General features: G+C 37.9%; 1 long non-coding RNA gene across 1 annotated transcript; it reads left to right on the top strand.

Annotated features, from left to right (window-relative positions):
- The first annotated feature begins 2840 nt into the window (after nt 1-2840).
- LOC134203059 (uncharacterized) lies at nt 2841-3257 on the top strand. The gene is made up of 3 exons (XR_009977417.1): nt 2841-2920; nt 2998-3056; nt 3123-3257. It is a non-coding gene; the product is annotated as an uncharacterized LOC134203059 (long non-coding RNA).
- The last annotated feature ends 5066 nt before the right edge of the window (nt 3258-8323 follow it).

Consider the following 8323-nt stretch of genomic DNA (forward strand, 5'->3'; position numbering starts at 1 on the left):
CTGACGCCATACAATTTTCTCTCCAGTCATAATGCGAATCACCGATTGTTTCAGGCATGGTCTCCTTCCGATACTTTCTACTTGGGATTCAACCCACCGACGTTAGCGTTGCCTTTAAATAAAGTTCTATCTCGGAACCGATTTCTTTTTTTCATTCATCAATAGTGAAAAAAATAAAAATTAGAGTCGCGCGGGAAAATTTCATGTTTATTGCCGGACAACATCCAAATCGTTGCTGAAACGCCACATTAGTGAAGAAATTAGCCATCTTCTTAGGCCATAAATAGCCATCTTCCGATGACAGCTCATGCCACTCGGACTGGCAGTACTAATGCCATGAGTTCCGGCTACCGATGCCAAACGAATTATGCTTTTTGTTCTATGAAGAACGATCGTCTAATATCAACATTCTCAATCACTAAAATCATATAACTCTGAATAACGCTAGAAGTAATTTCACCGAAGAATTGCGGTACTTGCACTTTTAGGAAAATTATTTCAACTTAACCTTCCTCCCAAATATAATGATGGTCCTGAAAAACCTGATTAATTGCCACTTATGTGCCTTTATATCAGCAGCCACTGGGTCATGTGCGACCACCATCCGATGATTCAGCGGCTCAACGAAACGCCGTCGGTTGCCATGATCCGCCGAAGATAGGACATGGATGAAAATGATGCTGCTGCTTCACGTACCGCCACCACCACCGACCAGAAAAAAATTATCCGCTGGAGACAGCCGTTGTCACTGGGACCGCTTCTGGACGCTCCTGGTCCGCTCGCCGTGACATCCAGAATGAAAATGACGCGCGCACGCGAAACACAGGGGCTTTTTTATATACGCACAGGAAAAACAGAAGCAGTGGATCAAAAAACCCGTACCTTACTGCAATCTGATGTCCGTGTTAGGGATTTATGAACGGAATTCGAATTTTTCACCCGGTTTGGAAAAGAAACAACATTTTCAATAGTTTAACGTCGATAATCAATAGTATCAATTTAATGTGCAAATTGCTGGAGAGTTTCTGAATCGATTGATAAGCAAATGTCGAAAATCCATCGAAAGATAAAGACGCTATTAGCGTTTGAAATCTATCCTAATTTCGTGACGGTCTCGAATTTGGAAATTCTGGTTTTACACCCTGTATCTGAGTCTTCCCCTTAGACGTAGTTTACGTCAAAAATTCCTTTATGACAAGGCAGTTTCATTTTAATACACCAAATTACGCATAATAAATACTTCTCAATTTTAACACACTTTTAATAAACACAATGATCTCGTCAAAACTTCTCGATTTATTTCGTTAGTCAATTCTTTGGCTAATTTCAGGTGAACCGTTGAAGAATATTTGTAAAGATATGTATTCGAATATACTTTACACGGAAGGACGATAATAGATAAAAGTGAAACCATCGATTGCGAAACTCTTGAAAACCTTCTCTATAATTTATTTTGCTTTGCTCAATGAAAAATAGTTTTAGTGAAATTAATTAAATGGCTCATTTAACAACTTTCGGTAAAAAGTTATAAAAATTTATTAACGGAAAAGATCATTACTTCAAAATTGAAAATTGTCACATTGAGGAACGAAAAGTTTTTTACCTATCATACATTTTATCAGTACATTCAAAGTTAATTGCCTATATGCCGGGTATTTAAGCCACCCGGAGTGGAAATTAATTACTATGTCTGAAACTTCATTATGCATATGTACAACATGTGATAAACCCACTGGGGTCGTGGGATCAAACCCCACCGAAGGGGCGGTTACCCTCCAATACCTTTTCCGAACTAAATCTATCACATGTTGTACATATGCATAATCAAGTTTCAGACATAGTAATACATTTTATTCCATTTTTTATTATGTATGTCCACACTGATCTATGTAATACTAATAGTTGAATTTGAGAAATGATATTTAATGAACTTGTGTACAGATACGCAAATAAATTACATATGTTTTTTTAGAAAATCGCGCTTCCGTTTCACTAGTAGTTTAATTTGTTAATTTTGTGCTTTTGAAAATATTCACAGGGACTTATCCTGATTTGCTTGGCATGTATCAACATGCTCTCATCGTGGAATAATGTCCCACTAATTTTCTACTGGGCAGTTCTTAACCAATATACTAGGATACTTACAATCCTGTTCTATCTACAGAATTCGCCAATGCGTTCAGTATCTATATTTAAAATTAATAGGGAGAATCTGTCTTTTGCGCTAGAATTCCGCTGGTGTTACTTTCTAAAGCTACATCTTCCGTGTCTATTCTTCCAACTTTCTTAATTTTGTGTCCATGATACCGCCGTCGGGGTGACAAATGGTCAAATGGGGGTGAGAATGGGTCACTGTTTTAACTTCATGGAATGCTTGGTAGAATAGATTTAATTTATCTGAGGATAAGAATTAACAATTTATCTGAGGACAAGAATATTTTAGTATCCGCACTCCTGACTGTCGGTGAAGGCGCTGATCAATTCACACCCTCAGACACATTGTTACCCCCGACGACGGTACTCCATATTAAAATGTCTGTATTCCAAACCTAATATAAAATTGTCCGCTTCCAAAAGTTGAATAAATTTTCAAGTTATGCGACATTCCCGCTGAACGATAAACCGTTATCCAAGAAAATTAACCCACCAAAAATGTTTTGGTAATCCGCCCCAACAACCTTAAGGCGGTCATCTTAATACTCAGCTATGGAAGCCCCATTCTCCTTTGATTAATTCAAGTTTAGATTGATTTTCATTTACCATTTTTATGCATTGCACATCAATTCCATTTTCGCCCTATTCGTGAAATGATTCGATTAATCTCGAGTTTGACAGGACCACCCGGACCAAAATTTCGGGGTACAGTGACATCCCAGAGTAACTTTCTGTGAGAGGTTAGACTCTGGTTAGAATATGTTAGGTATGCTCCCCACCGAAAAAGCATAAAACATAAAAAATAATGTTGAATATTTATGTTTTCTTTTTTCGCACTGACAGCTCAAAACAAAGAAAAGAAAACGCGTGTAGTTTCTGTGTCTCTTGATCTTGCATCTCAGGTAATCCGTAATTTTTGGTTTTATTTTGAACTGCAATTTTGATTTATTTTCTTTTGCATTCGATAGCGCATCTGAATCTGCAGAATCTCAATGGATCGCAATGGATCATTGGTAAATAAAGCCGGCATTGGATGGAGACAGTATCTTGTCGTGAAGCGAAAGATCGAAGGACCGAGGCCCGAGAAAATTTCATTTCGGTAAGTAGTGGCTGTGGATTGATTAGGTGATATAGAAATCTTAACACTACCTGGATTCCTCTTCACATATGAAATACGCGATTAAAGGTACATTAATTACGTAAGTGATCTTCTAGGTTTTCAACCCCCCATGTAAGATTTTCCCAAGCGAATATTTGGTTATTTATATGAAACATAATAAAATGTAAAACCTCCCTCCCCCCATAAGTGCTTACGTAATTAGTGTACGTCCCCGTAAAGGCAACACTCGTCAAATGTGATTTATCGCCTAAACTGTATATTCAATTTGTTGATTGATTGATTGATAGTGGTTTTGGTGTGTTTCAATTACATGGTATGTTTTCTCAAACTGCAATTTTATTTACTTTATAGGTAACGCTGGTTGGATTCTTGAGAAACCATGCATCGGGCGAAACGGAAACATTTGTACCGAAATTGGAAACACACAAGGAACGCTGGATGGATTAAGTTTTGTCAGGAGAGCTGTTGTTGAATAGGAAGGATCCCAGGTCGTTGGACACTGGCCTTGCTACACATCTCGAAATGCAATGTGTGATGCAACTATAATTTCCTATAGTCTATACATTATAAAACACGGGAGGATAAAGATAAAATTATAGTTTCATAATACATTACCTTAATTAAGCTAAATGTGGTTAATCTACATGTATAACAATTATTTTGGTAAATATAGAAAATTTCTAAGACGATTTTTATTGATAATTTATTTACATTCATCTGTTACTCGAGGCAGTTATGTATATTATGTACATTCTGCCTCGGATGACAGCTGAATGTAAATAAATCAGCATGAAAGCTCTTTCAAAACAACCCTCACAACACCCTAACTGCTCACTGCGAAACATTGCTAACGTTATACTAAAGTGAGGCTAACAGGTTAGATTAAATTATGCAACTTACATAAACATATCTAACAAAAGTGTTGCAGATCTGTCTAATTTTAGTCTCATTTTACCCTAACGTTAGTGAGAAAATTAGAGTAACTTTCTAACAGGTTACACTCATGTTAGGGTCAAGTTAGCGTAACCTTGTTTGCTGGGATTGTACTGCATATGTCAAGTTGCTCCCGGGTTGCATTTTACAAATCGTTCGGTAATCTTTTGGTTTACCGAAGTCATTACCGAAAGTTCAGCTGTTGAGAATTCGGTAAATGAATCACCGAATTCGGTAACTTTTCCTAAGTGTGCATGTTGCCCAAAATGTTGTTTAGTACGACAATGTCAACAGAAGGCGCTAGTGTGACATGTCAAATCTAAAGGTAAACGATTCGCACGTCTCTAGGTGTGAAACTACACTGATAAAAATTATGTAGTATTTTCAACTATCAACTTGCGTTTACTGTTACCCTGGGTGCTGCGGATAGAGCCGCTTTTTTGCGCTCAAGCGAGTAGAGGGATATTTTGAAATCACTCCCATCAACAAAATTATTTTGCAGTTACTTGGCTGTCAAACATTTCCCGCTCTTCGAATTTCTCTTTCCACGCTGCATGAGGGCGCACAAATGCGCTAGACTCTACATGACTTTACAATTGTTTACATACATTCATGCTCCAATCAGCTGCTGAATCTCGTTAAATTTCGTAACGAGTGCTTTTTAATTGCATTCCTACTATTTGTCCACTCGAAAAATAATGTGAGAATATTAGTTACAAAGAATACAAAACTCAAACAAAGTTTATTTTTATTTTTTCCCCAAATAATAACAATACTTCTCAATATTAGGTCAGAAACGAACATAACCACAATCTTCAATGTTTGGCTCCGGCACAATAGAAAATTTTGGCTTCAGTTTGACAACCAAATCGATTCTATCCGCACCACCCAGCTGTTACCATGAGATAATATAGTAAGTTCAACCACATTGCTTATTGATATAACTATGACACAGCAAGAGTTACCATACTGCTGTCAAACTTTCATGGTAAAGGCAACCATTTGATTCAGTCAATCCAAAGCTGTTTCGAGTTGAAAAACTGCAACAGCCAGGAAAACAATCTTGGGCAAATTTGTTCTATTCACACTGGCAACTAATATTGATTCTCTATTTTTTTCGGCAAAAGCCGAATTATATCAATAGAAGTGTGATTGAATTACGCGGCATCATAATTTCTATAAAGACTATATATATATATATATATATATATATATATGTATATATATATTCATTGCAGCATATATGGTAAGTCAAATTCATAGAATATCAAAACTTTCGAGCCATTCCATCACTGATTCCATACCACTCCCAAAGAATCCTATTTTTATATAAGCAAAAACTGTTCTGTTTCTTTGTTCTTCCAGGTTTCATTATAATCGTACGCCACTAATAAAAACTTCATTCAAACTTCACTCGGGAACACCAGCAGTTAGCTTGCACTGATTTGTTAAACATTATTTCTGCAAGGGAATAACAAGTCCGCCTGCGGCCATTACCAAATAACATTGACTAGAGCGAGGACTAGAGCTACGAAATGCTGCAATTGAGGAAATCTTCCAGCGAAGTTGGATGTATTAGGCTGAAATGAGTGATGTATTTTAATCTTTGTGTCTACCCAAAATCCTTGATTTGCTGTACAGAGTAGCATCAGAAAAGTTCGTTTTATTATTATTTTTCTTGACATAAATGTGCGTAATAAATATCGTTTCCTTTGCTATGCGTTTTTCAAATATGAAACCGAAAAACAATAATGATAAAATCACGACAGTAACTCCGTATGTGGTACCATTAACCTTGCTGCTATAGTAATGCCTACTATGCTCATGTTCCACTTTGCATAGTAGCCATGACGTTAACGTGGTAAAACCGACAGTTGAAGATTTCCCAAAACAACATAGTAAAACAGACTACAATTGTAGTGAGTTCAAATACATTTTGCGTTCTACCGAAATCAATCGGTAAAATGTTTTTAATTCTACCCTCGATATGGTAGCAGTTACTATGTCGTTTCTATCAGTGTAGTAATCAGTTAAATTTAGAACGACCGTTTCAAGCATGGAAGATGGAAATTTCATCAGTGTTACGTCTGTTTGTCTGTGCCTCAAGTGTGTTCCCCATGTAAGAGCAAGATTACCGGTGGTGATTTTAAGCCGTTTGGCAGCGCAGTAGCGCAGTATCATTAAGCCCCAAACGCAATACAACGGAACGGCGACGGAAACGGAAAATTTGACAGTTAGCCCATATATTTTCTGTCAAATTTGCCGTTTCCGTCACCGTTCCTTTCCCTTTTTGTGGCACAGACCTGTTGGTCCATATATACTGTCACCGTTCCGTTGTATTGCGTTTGGGGCTTTACTTCCCAAGTAACACCAAGCATTACAATATTGCACATATATCAATCACAAATCGGCATGCTAAATGCTAATAGCATTAGATCTGTTTTAACGATGTGTTGTTGCATTTATTTATCAACTGTCAGACAACGATACTCTAAATCAGCAATACGGATGCAGCGATGCATTACTGGTGCTTTATTTCAACATGCCAACGTAATGAACCATTAATTCGGTCTTATAATTGCCCTTTTCCATTTTAAATCAACTTTTCGGGCTGTGTTTTTTACAAGCATATATAGCTTCATGGTTACTTGGGTTGACACTTTACCAGTCGCTATAGCTAAACTATACGCTATACTAAACGCACTGCTATAACAGTAGCGCGACTGACAGGTGACCAAATTTGGTAGCGCGATAAGAGCGCTGCTATTTGATGAACTGTCAACCGTCAAACGTCACCGGTACGGAATACAGCAACCAAATTGAGAGCCGAAAATAGTGACCGATACGGAAACGAGTGACAAAACTAAAATGAAAGCGCTGCGCGGGTGTTTAAAATGCTCGCGACCAATAATGATGCTTAGTTTCGTCACTCGTTTCCGTATCGGTCACTATTTTCAAAAGATATTTTAGTTACTAGATAAAGATTGTCGCTACTGTTCCCTTTGTTCTGCTGTCCGAAGCATGTGTGGTACATACCTGTCAAATCGTATGGATTTTCCTTCTTTGACATTTAGCTCCCCTATCCTCGCCAGCAAAAGATGTTCCGGACAGCGACGACAGCGACAATCTTTATCTAGTAACTAAAATATCTTTTCTATTTTCGGCTCTCAATTTGGTTGCTGTATTCCGTATCGGTGACGTTTGACAGTTGACGGTTAAAAAAATAGCAGCGCTCTTATCGCGCTACCAAATATGGTCACCTGTCAGTCGCGCTACCGTTATAGCAGCGCGTTTAGTAGCGACCGGTAAAGTGTCAAGTAATGATACTGCGCTGCCAAACGGCTTAAACTCACCACCGGTAATCTTGCTCTAAGATGACCTTTAGGCGAATCCAGCGCACTACCATTGACGAATACAATACTACTTCCGAAGTTGGGAAAATTACCTGTATCTGGCGAAAAATCCAACTTCGGTATAAAAAGCGTTCTAACTTTGATAGATAGACTGAGTTGCGACGTCTCATATTATAAATTCAGTAGAAAATCGAATTATAGCCGCTATTGAAATTGGATTTTTCTCACAATCCATACGTTAAACCTAATTTCGGAAGTAGCGCGCTGTATAGCACATCACCAAATGAAAACAGCGCACCACTTCCGAAGTTAGGTTTAACGTACGAATTGTGAGAAATATCAAACTTTGTTAGCGGCTATAATTCGGATTTGCACTGAATTGATAATACATAACTGCATACACTAACATTTTCCGTTTTGGGTGCAGACTCAGGGGGGTAATATGCGGTGCATCGCGCCTCCTCTGCATGTAGTATGAAGCAAATGTAAATAAACAATCCCACAAGTTTTTCGTTAGTCAGCAGTAGTGTAGGTTAACCAATATCCTACAAGATTCCAGTTCGAAAAATGTTACACTTGCCAAGCGGGGTGGCCCGCCTTTCCCAAGCGGCGAGGCCCAGATAATACATCTTAGGTAGGCTTGATTTGTTCGTGGATGACAGGCTTACTCCCCCCCTGTGCAGACTGCACATATTTCAATTTTATTGAAAACAAAATTTCCAATTTTTACCGTTTACGGAATATTACAATTACAATCCTGAAC

Source organism: Armigeres subalbatus, unplaced genomic scaffold (genome assembly GCF_024139115.2).
Source record: "Armigeres subalbatus isolate Guangzhou_Male unplaced genomic scaffold, GZ_Asu_2 Contig1628, whole genome shotgun sequence".
Classification (NCBI taxonomy): domain Eukaryota; kingdom Metazoa; phylum Arthropoda; class Insecta; order Diptera; family Culicidae; genus Armigeres; species Armigeres subalbatus.